Below are 15,112 nucleotides of genomic sequence, written 5' to 3'. Positions count from 1 at the left end.
TAGATTCGGCTCTTAGGGTCAACGACAGAGAAAGGACGGTGATCGCGCAGAAGCGCATTCGACGACAAGTTCTTCTAGCATATTATTTCAGTAATCTTCTTTTCATCGTCTGGATACAAAATGTTTGATACGGTGGTTGTAAGATCGATTTGAAGACGGATTTGTGGCTGCCAACATACGCTTACTGGATGTACGCAATACGCCAGCGCCCTTCCCCAATTACGCGACAAAAACAACATGCAATTATCATAAAATAAAACATCCACACGAGTATATTGTACCAGCTCTAATATATTAAAGTTATCCAACTTGCTGAGACGAGAGAGAATATTGTTATATGTAATCTACCGATAGATTTACAATTAATGCGAGTGTAAAATTTACGTATCTTAAATAAACTTAATCAATTTACCTTGCTTGAAAAAAACACTTGAAACAATGATTACATTGTTCAGCGCAACCGCTTCAAGGAAAAACGTCAGTTAGTTATTAGTTAAAGCGGGAAAAAATTATAGATAAACGACAGTATAATGATAGCTCAATTGCTAATCATCGACCCTATGGCTTGATGTTGCTACCGAACGGTAAAGCCTTTTCCCTTACGGTAAAAGCTTAAACGACATTGTATCACAGCCACCATATTTGTTAGCTTCGCACGTGTATATGTGGGTAAATATAAATATCAAGCTGGGCTTTGCTTTTTCGAATGTATTAGTAACATTGTATGGATTTTGTTGCTAATTTGTCGCTAATCCGTTGTTGATCAGTCTTTTTTTAATGATCTATAACACAGCGTGTAGCTTTATTCATTTATCTAATCATTATCTCTATACGCTATCTTGGCGTGTCAGTGCGCGTACATATATCTTTCGGTCGGTCGATCTCCGTGCATATGCGTGACTATTAGTTAATGTATGTTATGCGTGTACTGTTTTTCAGTGTGATGACGTAACACTGAAAGAAATAAAATAGTTTTTGTCACACTTTTGCTCAGCGACAGCGACTTCAGCGCGCGCTATCCCTTACGTTGCTGCTGGTATTCCGCTAACTGACAAACAGCTCTGCGTCGCATGTACGCGTCGAACGCTATTGATGTGTCGTCATCACTGTTACTGTTGATGTTGTTGTGCTTATTGCTCATGTTGTCGCCGTCGTGATTTTTTGGTGTTTTTCAGCCGGGCGTCTAATAATCTACCCAGCCATAGGATCGTTTAATGTAACGATTGTGCCTTTCTTGTCATCGTGGTCGCCGTCATCGTGGTCGTTTTTCTTGTTGTTATTGCTACTAGGTGCGCTGAAGTGCTTGTTACTCTATCGGTTATTATTTTTGGTTTGCCCAAACGCGTTTCCGATTAGTGTCGACAAAGTCGTTTGATGTTGGTGTTGACGGCCGACTTGATCCCCGTCGCCGTCACTGCGACCGCCGCAGGCACAAACGCCATAGCGACCCAATCACAATGCCCACCTGCACCCTAATTACACGCGGGTGAATGTATATAATGATCACTCGCTGAGTGACTACGCAATGTACGTTGTTCCTCCGTGTCATCATATCGTGTGGTGGACATCGCAATCTGTCAATGACTTCGTTGACAAAGGGCGAAGTGAGTATGTGACACGGCAATCGAATAAAGCCAAACAGAGAAAGATGCATGAGAAAATGGGGTTTTATAAATCAGATTTGTCTGTCAAGTCGATAACATTGAGCGTTTATTCGAAAAAGTATGTCGACTCTCCAATATTTAGAATTCATTACATTATATTTGACTCCTCAAGAGTGAAATAAAATCATAAACCCTAAGACAAAGCAGAGAAGCGATTCGTTGCTAGAAGCAATGAACGGCTCTCGTGTACTTTTTTGCGATGTTTACCGTAAAAACGTCCTAGCGAAGACGCCTGCAACATATCCACATGTACCTGAAAGCGAATTGGAGGTATGGCGTATGCATACATGACAAGAAAGCACAGTTGTCACCTTACTGAAAATGCACATCTTATAACTAATAAGACTAAAATAGTTTTCAAAAGGTTCAGGATTGAACCGTCCACTTTGACAGCTAAAGCGATCAGTATTACAGAATGCTCGAAAAAGCCGTAAATTTCGCGGGCCAGGTATACCAGGCTTTGCCGTGTGCGCTTAAGTTTGCATAGCGCGAACAAAAGCCTAACGAGGAAAACACGGCTGCGTTCTTTCTGTGCGACCTTTAGCCTAGTTAGTACACCTTTCCCCGGATGCGTCATTCTTTTTAGGGCTGATAACTCCATTAAAACAGCTAACGGTGCCAGGACCCAATGGACGTTGGCCAGATTAACTGAGTCACAGATCATAGTATATGCCAGGTATCTCATATATAGTACAACCCACTGGATCGTTCTGAAAAGTCAAGTAAAATCTGCGATTACCGCGTAAAGGCGATAAACCAACTATTTAATATAGTACGTTCGAAACTTACAAAGGTCGAAGGAACCAGTGGTTTTTCGTGGCCTTTTGTTGATTTTGCATAATTCTTTTTATCTGAAGCTAGTAATTGTGTAATACAGTAACAAGTACATCAAGCTCGTTTCGTTGTGCTAGAACATGTGCCGCATGATACAGCCTGAACCAGTGACTCCTGGCGCTGACGGCTGGAACAATGGCCATTTAACATCCTCGTTCCATTTTTTACTTCGATCGCGTGAAGTAGAGAGAGGGTTTACATCTTTTTTTCTTCTATGAAATATCGCCTTCGTTTTTGTCGCCTTGCGTCAAGCTGTGCTTGAGAACAATCGGTAAATTTTGCAAAGATTTATTAGTAAATTAATATAAATTTATCTAATATAGTCACATTTTTCTCGATCTGCCAGAAAATGGTCTTGCAGACCCGTAGTAATCTGAGTTCACCAATTTACAAGGGTACTCGGACCTAACGACTGAAATAGCCATGGTTTCCTTATTTTGAAACTGTGTCTAAAGACAGGATTGACATGCGAAAAGCAATTGTTTAGGCAATATTCTGCGAGTTCATTTCCTGCTAGTAATTAAAACTGAAAATCCATTCTCAATGTCTATTCAATAGGATCTATTTAGTTCCAAATGGCTGTTTGTAACGTTTCTCGAAAACCGTCCTTCTCTCATTTGTATTAGGTTAGCTTATAGCGTAGTAATTCTATTTGACTGTGTCAGTGGTCCGCATCAGTTTCAGCCATATGCATGTATTTGCCCCAGGTGAAGTCTGTACAAGATAGAGTTAAAAACTATGCAAACGTCTTTGATATTTGTTTTTTTATGGATAATACAATTGAAGCATTACGGGACATGCAAATAAATTAAACGAACCTGGATTCCATATTGGTGATGTGAAGTAATTCAATCGTTCGTAATGATAGTGCGCGCAAGGGCAACGAGACTTCACGAACGAGTACAGTAGAAGATAACGTTATGGTCAGATCGGGCTTCTTCAAATGTGTCTATAATAGTAGTTTCTTAAACGGGTACGTATAATATATATGATACATAAGTAAGGGTGAACACCAAAGGCGCTATTACAATATGTAACAGAATTGAGGAGTTGCTTTAGGCAGGAGATCTCTTTTTAATCGAGGAGTTAACAACGAAGACTCAATGGCAGTGCCCGAATTATTTTAGCCGATTGACGCGATCTCCGGTTGACATTGGCTCCACTCTTTCAAGAAGCGCATGGGGTAAACGCCGAAATTTAGTGATATTAACGCAAGCTGGATGGGTGTTATCTTAATCAAGTAAGTCTGGCGACGAGGGTCGACATTTTAAACGAGTTCGACGACGCTACCTGAGAACGAACCTCTTTGAAAAGGTCACTATTCCTAGAAAGAATGGAAAGTCGATGCATCGGGAGCCACCGGAGTCGATGCGAAAAGCGGTATTAACGTGGCCCGACAAGGGCGCATTTATAATTTGATTCTTCAATGCATTTGCATAATTGCTAGCCATGTGGGGAAACTTTTTTAAGGTGGTACGCGACGCGTGCTTCGTCACAAACTGTATTTTTCTTGTTCATCCCTCTGCAATGGGGAGTGTATGAAAGTGGTTGAAGGTAACGATGCTTTTATCGAACTACTTCTTTTAACAGAAGCAAAATTACAAGCTAGATGTTGCTACAAGTCAGATTGCAATGAGTAGATACAAGTGGAAGATAGATCTCTCGGAAGAAATGCATTAATGTACATGACAGCTACACTGCTAATGATATGGTCCAGGCCAATAGTTCCTGGGGTACGTTTGTCCCCGGATGACGGACGATGGTCATTTAGTTTCGTGCATATCGTCCTGTTTCCATGAGCAGGCTGCCACCAGAATGTAGCGTACCTGCCGATATATAGCGGTGAGGCCAACGTACCTAAGCAAACGCAAGTTTTCATCCCGGATATCTTGGAGTACGACAATCATATCCTATTTTAGAACTAGGTGATCAATAGAATGCGTGTTGCTTTCTTTCATAGTTGTTTGATTTGACAGACGGAAATATTTTCGTATTTGCCTGTTTTCCTGGTCAATCGCATTTGTCCATTAAGAATACATAACTGGGCGGTGTTCTTTCAGTGGATTGGGTCTGTTAACAGCGCGACGTTACTTGCCCTGTATTTTAGTCGTTACTTTATTTGGTGACCCTGATAAATTCAACTCGAAATACTACTTGTATAGGAGGAGGCATCTACAAGTCATCCCGCTAACAGATGAGCACATCTGATTATTATCGGTTCCTATAATATATTACCAAAATAATAATTCGTACTGTTTCAAGTGGTTGTACCAGCGATAATAGGGTATCAAATGGAATCGTAACTGCTAGAAAACGCTCCTCTTTTATATTCATCATCGTGCAGACGCGCATTTTGTCTTAAAGCGTATGAGATCAGTCAGGTTAATGCTGAACGGATTGTGCGCGTTATAGATGAACTCCAACGTCTGTTAATACGTCACTGCATTTCCCTAGAGGTTTCCCAGTTATTCACGTACACCCAAAATTAGCGTATGCTCGCATCTGATATAAATCTTTTGCGTATGCCGCCTGCGCGTATCGTATTCTGACTGTTTCAATGCCCACTGAATAATTTCCACTTGGGTAATTAACGACTGGGGCTCCCAGGGGCCTTTGAGGTTTTGCGATATCGTACATTTTTATATTTTCGTAAACATATTATTAGAGCTATTGGTCACTCCCTTCAATTGAGTTCAAATGAATCGTTATTGGACAAATAAAAAAATGATTAATTATATGGAAGAATATTTTTCGTTTCGTTCAGGAATAGTATTACCAGAAGATAAACAGTTACTTCAAGTAAGCCATACATTTTAGAGCTCCGCTTTCCATGAACGCGTATATTTTTTGTTTTCATTGAGTACAAGTTAACGGCGCTAAACTAAGGTAACCTGGAATGGCAACTCGAACTACAAAGCAAGTGAGTGTCTACCAATGCGCATTATCGAGCCGTACACAAAGAAATACGAAACAGTTTCTCAGCGCAGGGAAAACCGGATGGGTTGGGCCTGTTCAGACTGTTCCATCTTCGAAATCAAATAACATCCATCCAAGTAGTAATTTCATCTTGGAACATTAAGCGCAGGAACGAAATCAAAAAATCTGCAAATTCAATTAGATTACTCTTACGAAGCGTGTCAATGTCTGATTGCAGTGAAATTAAAATCAAATTACCATTGGACGTTTTGTTTTAGCTTAACAGCATAGAAATGGCGTCGTTTGACGAGGTTTTGTACCGAATATAACGGTGAGAACGTGCATTGCTTCAAAAACAAGCAGAGATACTTTGCTAGTAAATGTTATAAAATTAGTTATATATAGTAATCAATCAACATGACAACAATTTCACGAATGCAACAACCTCAGCATGTACATCATAGCAAGGACTCCTCATCCTTATGATTGATCATTTTGGGTACGGTATTCCACTTGTATGATATGGGAGTGACAAAGCCATAATCAAGCCAAATTTATACTACAAGATAATAGAAATGTCTGGCTGGAAAAAATATCTATGTGTAAAAAACATTATATATAGCCTTACCTTGTTGCTTTATTGTTGCACAGTTTCACGAAAATCTTCAATGATCATATAATAAGAAGCTTGTTTCCACTATAAATATTGTACCTATACTTAAAGCGTGAATATTAATTAATTTTTGATGGAGAAAGGCCCATTCCATCGCTCGAACTCACGTTGGACATTGAGTGTATCATGAAACAGTGTCCTATTCTATTCGCGATTTGAAGACTTTTAGAAATCCGTGTTGTATGCCTGAGGAATCATGTATCTACTTACTTAATAGGTTCGTGCAAAAAAGCATCTGATTACTCCAACCACGATACGATAATAATAGTAATAATAAAATCGTTGTTTGTGGCTTGTTTGCTCTTTTTTTTGCAGGACACCATAGCTGCGCGAGAAGCAAAATAGGAAAACCCATGAGCCGTCGCAGGTGTTCGCCACGTTGTTGGGACACGAATGTCCGCATACGTTATCGCTATGCCTCAAAATGCCTAGCCGGTACCATTGCAATAGTGGATTGCCATCTACGATGTGATCAAATTTGGCCTCTCCATGTGCATCGGCTCCCTTTGTGTCGATAATGTCCATATATAAATTGGGCGGAAGCGAAGAAGATCGCGCCAGGATTATCTTGTCGCTCACGGACGGGTTCGTACATGACGTATTAACCAGTTTGAAGTCTAGGCCGCGCGCTAACTAGAGGTCCTGAGCTACCTCCGGGTCTACGTAATGCATATCGGCTGGCAAACAAGAGGCTCTCAAGCGTCGCGGTGAAAAACGGTGCAGCAGCTCTTCTCGTCCGAGGTCGCTCCTGTCCGTGGTCATTCAGGCAGAAGCGCATGCGCACTGCGAGAAAGTAATATTGTAAATATTTCTTTATACATCTGCATACACTGCGCGGCTGCAGCATAACTGTGTCCCTAGCTGCGGCAATAAGGTGGTTACGATAGCGATGATTATGACGGCGTCGCACGCAATGAGATATCGAAGCAGACGTAAATTATATTGACAACGAGAGATGGAAAAGTGGAGATATTGTAGTTATGGGGCTGGAGCTAAGTTCTAAGGCATGCGTGGAACTTTCGCGAACGAAGAACATTTTTCACGACCACCATTATACGAGTGCGCTGCCATAACTAAATAGTACTGCTTTACGGGTAGACCTGTAGCAACGAAAGGAAGGAGGCTCATTGACTAAAATGATGCTTGTTAGTTCGCTGGATCGATATGCTACTAACTGTCTATTTAAACCGAGTTCAAGCGGTGCAAGGCGCCCGACGACGAGCCACCTGTGCTACGACTAAATCTTTAGAGTCCTTAGACTTCTCGCTCCTGCCTCTGCCGGTTACGGTCACAAAAGCGTAACGAAGACAGGGATCCATCTTCGAATAGAATATGTAGGTAAAGTATTATGGTTTGTCTCTGTATCTATAGCTGACTGTGACTTTATTGCATACTACTATAAAAATATTGCGCGTAGCATGAGGACCTTACGACATATTCCTGCTGCTCTTTCATCCATTAAAGCTTTTGTCAATTCGCGACCAAACAAAACAGTCGGAGATGTTACACTGATGAACGATACTGGGGCTGTTAAGACGTCACGCAAAACATTTGAAAACATATACATTTATTTTCAATGCACGTCAATGAAGCTATAGGCGTGTAAAGTAAAGAAAACTTGTAAGGAAACAATACCATATGGAGAGATACGGTTGAATATTAACAGTAATGGCAACTTTTCCTGACTGAATTTTTTTAACCATCTAGATATGTACATACAGCTATCCATTCCCAATGTATCAAGTTAATCCGAACGATTACGGCCCAACCAAGTCGTAAGTGCGGATGAGATATCATTTATATTGGCCGGCAGAGACTGTCGTTTTTAACGTTTGGGTTAGAGGATTGACGGGATCGATTTTTTATGCAAGGACGGCTAAATATCGACGACAATATGGTTCACTGCACGAACAGATTTGCGCTTATCGCATAGCGTCTCAGACAGTCACCGAAAATCTGCAGAAAAGATGTCGTTGGCACAGTCGCCAAGGGCACGCCAGGAAATCCGAACACTTCAATTTCGTGTCGATCACAATAATTGAGCCTATTATGCAGCTACGACTTGGCGCCTAAAGCGGGAAGGCTCAGTTTTTGGCCCTATAGGGTGTGGTGAATCTAGGAGTTTAAGTTAAGATGAAACGCGCATCTAATCAGTTTGATTAGTTAGTTTGTAGGACTTTATTTTTGTGAAAAATGAATTTCGGTTGTATTATTATAATAATTAGGAAGTCTTCATTCGGCAGATTGTTGACAATATAAAGCTGCTTTTAGCCGACTGGCTCCTTAAAGCCAGCGGGCTGCTGTGGTAAAGTACAATACAATCCAGGCGGAAGTGATCACCGGTGATAAACGGTGATAATTGGTCTGCTTCAACTCGTCACTCTTCATACAAATCATGCTGTTGCTCTTATATAAACTGTTTTATGAACGCATTTGTTTTCTGGTTATTAATATGATAGGTATGAAGATAAAATGCTTCCCAGCCTGGATTTAAATTAAACTGTATTAAAGTATCCATTCCCAAAGTTTGTATTGTTTCTTTGGCTCTCTAGCAAATACGATTTAAAAACGCCACTATAAATAAGTATCGACTATATTTATAGACGAAGGAAAAGTCAAACGACAACTTTTAAAGGTCATCTGTTGCATCCGCAACATAAATACTTCTCCTTACGTGTATAGGCAGAGTAAACCTGAAATATGCTTAAGAATATATGTGAACTTCATATGGTGGATTAATATCCGCTATTCCGGTTCGGGGCGCTTACGACGTTTTAATGAGACGTATTCGCTCTTTCATGTTTTGCTCTGACTAGCTTCATTAGAAGCAGCAGCTATAGGAGCAGCTAGAAGAGAAGTCGCAGAATCGCTTCGATCTAATGACTTTCTTTCTAACCGACCTGTTTATAATTTTTCGTAGATTTCCTTCGTCTTCATTTACTGCGCAGCTGTCGCCTTCTTCCGTTGTTCACTCGTTCGCATGGATCGTTTAGACGCGTTCTCTCTAGCGTTCTTCCTGTGCGCCATCGCTTCTTCAGCCATCAAATGACGCAACGTTATGTCGCCATAGCCGCTGATGCCGGCATTGTCAGTGTTAATCACCAGGTCGCCACAATGTAGCTAAAGTGGCTGCAGCAGTCGTAAAGCCGTCAGCGGCGAACATCGGGACTTCCGATCCTCAGAACTGTGCTGCTGGTGACGTTGCTATAACGTATGGCAATAGTCACGCGGCCAGGGACTATTAGACTTCCCTGAGATCTCTCCTAGCCCTTCCTCTAGGTTCATCCAACTTCTCCCTTTCCCGCCAAGCCCCAAGCCTGGGTGGCGATGGCCTATGTCCAACGCTGGCTCCGGGCTCGATGTAAGTGTTGGTTCCAGCTGCTTGCCGTTCGTTGGTCGTCCTGGCAGGCCTCTCATGGCACAGCAAATCTTTGCTAATGGTCCTAATGATTTTAATTTTTATCGTCTTAGTAGGCCTTTTTCGTTTTAGTATCACCACCTACCCTAGCTTAGCGCTCCATCTTTGTCCCTGGATTTGCGACATCGAACAACGATAGATATTCACTACTGGGTAGCCATAGTGTCGGTAGTGGGCCCCTGGTGTGCTGTTGTTGTTCTCGTCATCGCTGTTGTCGCATAAGCGGATTCAGCGATTCGTTGGCGGTCAAACAAACGCGAAGCTTCTAGAAGACATAATGATGCCCACAAGGCGAGCTGGCAGTGGGCAGCTTCCACTGCGTGGACAGTATCTCTGGAATAGCGCAGGTTATCTGTCTGTGTGCTGCGAGCAAAGGAAGCCCATGTTTTTCGTTAGTTCTTTTTCGTTTTTCTATCAGCGATTTCCTCCTTGACCATCACAATTAGCTTACGTATACCAATAATCTATGGTATAGATATACATATAGTGGAGGAAGCTTGCTGTCTAATCCAATATGATCTCGTGTTAGCCCAATACTTCATCGACTTTTCATTGATTGCACGTTCGATCATTCCAGATATGAATGGTATCAGCAGGAGCTATTTATTCGCTTGAAATGTCCATAATTAATGAGGTAAGCTCTTCCTGGTACAACTATCAAGTGAGCAGTGGCATTGACTATGACGCCGCTTGATTCGGTGGCCACTTACCTCCGCCATTAACATCTACGAGGAGAGATTATATGTAGCATAGCTTACCATATACATATGTATGTATGTATGTCACATACATATATACATGTATTGCTGTTGTCGCCGTCATCTCTTCTAATGTGTTTGTGATGAATATTGACCTATTCCGATTACCGATATCAAAGAGACAGAGTTAAGATAATCGGTTTGCCGACGCGGCTATACGGGAACTCTGCGTGTAGCACGTTTGATACCATGGCCTTTGCTCGGACTTATATTACATAGATGCGTGTAGGTAATGATCAACCGCGGCCGTAAAGAGATACCTGAATTTTACCTTATGTCTTTCGTTTTAGACATGGAGAAATGCATAAAGGGGAAGTTATCAATATTGGTAGTGCACGTCTGCACGATGAGCCAAACGTGCTGGAAATTTGTGTTGTTAATTATCATTTAGCAAAATGATAGTCCTGTTGTACTAGATAGCAAATGGCCCAGTCGGGCACGAGTACAATGCTGTATGGCGAAGTAATACACCTATCAAACTTCATGTCGTATGTGCATGGTTTTGTTTATGGCTTAAGATAAGTGTGTATGTCAAATAGAGTTATTGATTTTGTTGTTTTTTTTATGTAAATGAGACAAATCTACAGTAACAGCGTGCGAAGGAGCGTAGGCTGTCACTGCACCTCGTGGATATTGGCAAATCTTGTTTATATTGACTTGTCAATCAGTGCGGCTGGTTGTGTTGCGTCAAAGTTACATTTACCGAAAGACAAACCATCCTGTTGCCTGAGCATTGTTGTTGACTTAGAAATTTCAGCAAGTCACTTCGACCGAATGAAGTACTGGATTGGAAAGCTCGTCGGCATCGGGGTCGCTTAATTAGACATATACAAGAAACATTAGTAAGATTTTGTCCGTTACGGTATTTGTTAATTGTTGATTAGATTCTTTGACCAGACCCCGCTGTCATTTTATTTCTGCAATTAACTATCAATATGGATATAGTTGCGATATTTTTAAATTTTTTTAAATATTTTTAAAAAAGACAAAGAGGATCCCTCTAAAGCCATAGCAGAAGCTACCCGGCATGATCTCTTTTTGTACATTGCTCACACAAAAAACGTTGTCGTGTACGCATGCCGACGCGATGGCCAAAGGCTACAGTGATTTGCAGTATTGAAGTTTTTATGAACGCTTTCACGAAGACGAATTTGCTTGAAACAGTGACTGCGGCCTGTTTTAATCCTGTAATAATATCGACGATGCTACCAATATCATAGTGATAAGCAGAGGTAAAAAACGATCGGATTAGCACTTTCCGGAACATTACAGGCATGAACACGATCATGTCTGCGGGTCCTTTTCGTTATCGATGGCAGGGATATCATGGGATCAATTCGATCCGACCGCATTCGGTAACACTCGCCGACGTCGGACTGACGAACCGCGCGACCGAAAAATCCGCGGCCGCAACAATTCGTCGAGTGATCTTTGCAGCGCCATTTGTTAAGCTGATCCTGCCGCTCGACAAAATTATGATTGTTTGATAAAAAGGCTTCATCGACTATCGTTTTGCTTTACAATAGAGTAAATAACTGTACCGGTTATGCAAAAGCAGAAGGCGAAACATTGTGATCTGTTTAATAGTGCAGCACACTAAAAGCTATTATAAGAAGATAATAATGCAGATTATTTAGGAAATAGCAGCGTAATATTATCACGCTGCGTAATGATATCTAGCTGTCTCTGTGCGTAGCACACAACTGATAGGACAATAATTTGTTTTGCTTATAGATACAGATTCACCCTGCGACTTAATTATACCTAGCTGTCGATCGGATTATTATGTATCGTAGCTGCCGATGCCGCTGTATACCTGCGTTGCCTAAACGAGGGCATTTTTATTAGTTATATCTTCAAGTTCGAATTCTCCGAAAGAGCGACGGAAATGTTATCAAAAATATATTAATGATCAATGTTGACCCTAATAACGACCCCCGACAGCAAATAGCCCAGCCAAAAGGCCTGACGATGACATCATCACTAGGTTATTGCCGACATTGTAACAATAACGACCACGAAGACGACAAGGCGTTGTCATGTGACAAGTACGAACCATTGATTACGCTTTAAAAGTGTGACACATTCACACTTCGTGGGTCGACGACGAAATTTCCGGTCCTAGCTTGTGTCGCTACCGAACGAGCTTTTCAGAAGGATACGAATTCAAATTTCGAGTATATATATAGAAAGCGGTTTAAAAAAATTATCGCCCACACCATTCAAGTGCGATAGGTTAAAAGGCATCGATAATTTATCTTTGTACTGGTTGTCTGAAATCTATTGGTCCTCTGCAGTGAGTACGGGCATGACATAGGCATCGATCAGATCGATTTCTCAAATGAGTAGCTAGTGAATTAGTGCTATCGTCTTCATAAAGCTTTTTGATAAAACTTTTTAGTGACAACAGAAGCTTCAAGGCCTCACAATTGCTCAGTGATTAAACAAGATGGTGACAGGAAGCCTGACCTTTGATCTGCAACGTACACCTTTTTCTGATCTAGGCTATGATATGGGCTATTCAGACGCTTATGCGTTTGTCCCCACATCGTATTGATAGAGTCGTGTCTCGTCTCTTGTGAGGATAGCTTACAGCAACTCCGACTTCTTCTTGAATGCATTAAGGCCTTCTTGAGATTGCTGTCAACTAGCCTGCCTGTGCACTGGACCAAACGCAGATCCTTTAGCATAGTCCTTGCTGTGAGCTTTCTCGCCTCCAAGTGATCCCTTAAAATAGTTTAAAAATGTCCAAGTTTTTTTCTGCGAGCTCTTTGAGGTTATTTCTGCGAATCTCCAGTGGAGCTTTTTTAATTTTACTGATTATGACGAGCCTCCTAACGCTAAGGCTGTTTTTAAGAGTATGTCCTTCGGTATAAAACCTGTGTACGTTTCATGTTGACTCACAGTCTTGTTCCCATACATCTTTTGCAGCAATATTACCATTTGTAAGAATTCTATTTAACTGTCCTACATACTACATGCTTTTTGGCAATCCATTGTAGTTTTTTCAAATAAAATCTATAGACGAAGGTTACTTACCTAAAAACGCGTTAAAAATAGAAAGCACACGTTGTTCTAATGCTCGATTGTTTAGCAAACAAGTGTATTTAGATAGCAGAGAGGCAGGCAGGTAGGCAAACGTGGCGCTGAAAGCCTGCTTACGGATCAGCCGTTAACGGATAAAAATCGGCCGTTTTATGGATGCCTCTTCGACCCAGGAGTATGCATAGGGTCTCGATCACTGGGCTCGAAACGTTTCAGCTAGGTTCATAGCTCGAGTCGGCAAAGCTGAATGACTCTATCGAAAACTCTGCCGTAAAAGCCAGCCGATGTCTAGCAGATGTACATCGTCCAGAAACGGACCGCGGACACCGTCAGAGAAAATATGGCCCGATATATAGGATGTATTCTGCTCGGGCGATAATGCAGCGGTAACGGGTTTACCTGCTAAAGTTGAAAGCGCGTGAGGTAATCTGGTTCGAAACGGTTTGTGGTGGGAGCTGGTAATGTTTAACTACAATTTTGGAGTGACACTTGAAATATATCTTCTAGCAGAATTCAGTATGACAGTAAGTTAAAAATAAATACACCTGTGCAAAGTTTCTCCGTACGCTGAATGGCCTGTTCCCGCTCGAAACTATTACGCTATTCCGCTTGCTCCATCTGAACGTATGGACTATATGATAAATATATACACGCAACGTACATGCGTGTCTATAATGTACGGGATGAATAGTCTGCTAGTTACTGCTGCAAACATTGCAGCGTTTGTAGGAAATGAGCTTATGAAGACTGATATGAACAAATCGATAGAGGTCACATTTTAACGCCTACCGTACCCAAGATAGTGAGTGGTTCAATGAGAATAAACCAATCAGTTTCGAAGTTATCAAAATTAAACCTTATCACGATACTGTCGAACTTTATAACGGCAGATACGAAACGGCATTTGAAATTCATGTTTGGATTGGTGATTTTCGATAACTCCCGATAGGTTTGTCGTTTAAAGACTATCGTATAGTTTCATCTGGCTGGATGCCCCTACGAGGTCACATATTCACGTGCTATTCCTATTTATAGAATTACAATTGTGCCATAAGCGTCTTTCCATATGAGCCATAAAATTAAATGCAAAATTTTTCATTTATAATTACATATTGGCATTGCTTCCCAAATGACTAAGCATGTAGTACGTCCCCTACGGCTAACTCTGTGTGCATCTACATCTCTAATAAAATACATAATCGTACCAGGTCGCACGCCGCGCCGGCCTGTGATATCAATCCATACGCACTTTGGAGAGCTAAATTAAGTAACAAGAAGAAGCAACAATAGAATAACTGAATACATTTATTTGGAGTAGTGTTATCCTCATCGCGGTATTTATCAGGCCCTAGCCCCTTTTTCATTCGCTACTACATCAGGTTGCAAACTACGCGCCGGCTAACTTCAATAGCATTTATAACATGGCAGGTTATTTATTGAGCGCTGGTCAAACGAAGGTCGCCTACCTAACATCTGCCTAACGTTATAAACTAAGTATTTTTTTTTTTTGTTTTTTTACCTTTCAGTTTCTATATCGAGACGTGTTTACCGCAATGCCGGCCATCGGCAGCAACGTCAGTCGAAGTGGTCTAATTTCTAGAGAACCATCACCATAAGGGTTAAACGACAAAAGTTACCGTTGCAAGCTACCGCTGCTCGTAACTGCAGAGGATACAATAGAAAAGAAAACTCGATCCAGCGCTAGAGAGCATTGTTTACTTGTTCGACCCCATTTTAGAAACGTGTAAGGTAGACTTGAAACATCGATTACTTATAATCGTTTTCATTTGCAATCACTCCAGCA

This window comes from Varroa destructor, unplaced genomic scaffold (assembly GCF_002443255.2).
Source record: "Varroa destructor unplaced genomic scaffold, Vdes_3.0 BEIS01000004.1, whole genome shotgun sequence".
Lineage (NCBI taxonomy): Eukaryota > Metazoa > Arthropoda > Arachnida > Mesostigmata > Varroidae > Varroa > Varroa destructor.
Note: the sequence above shows the minus strand (reverse complement) of the source record.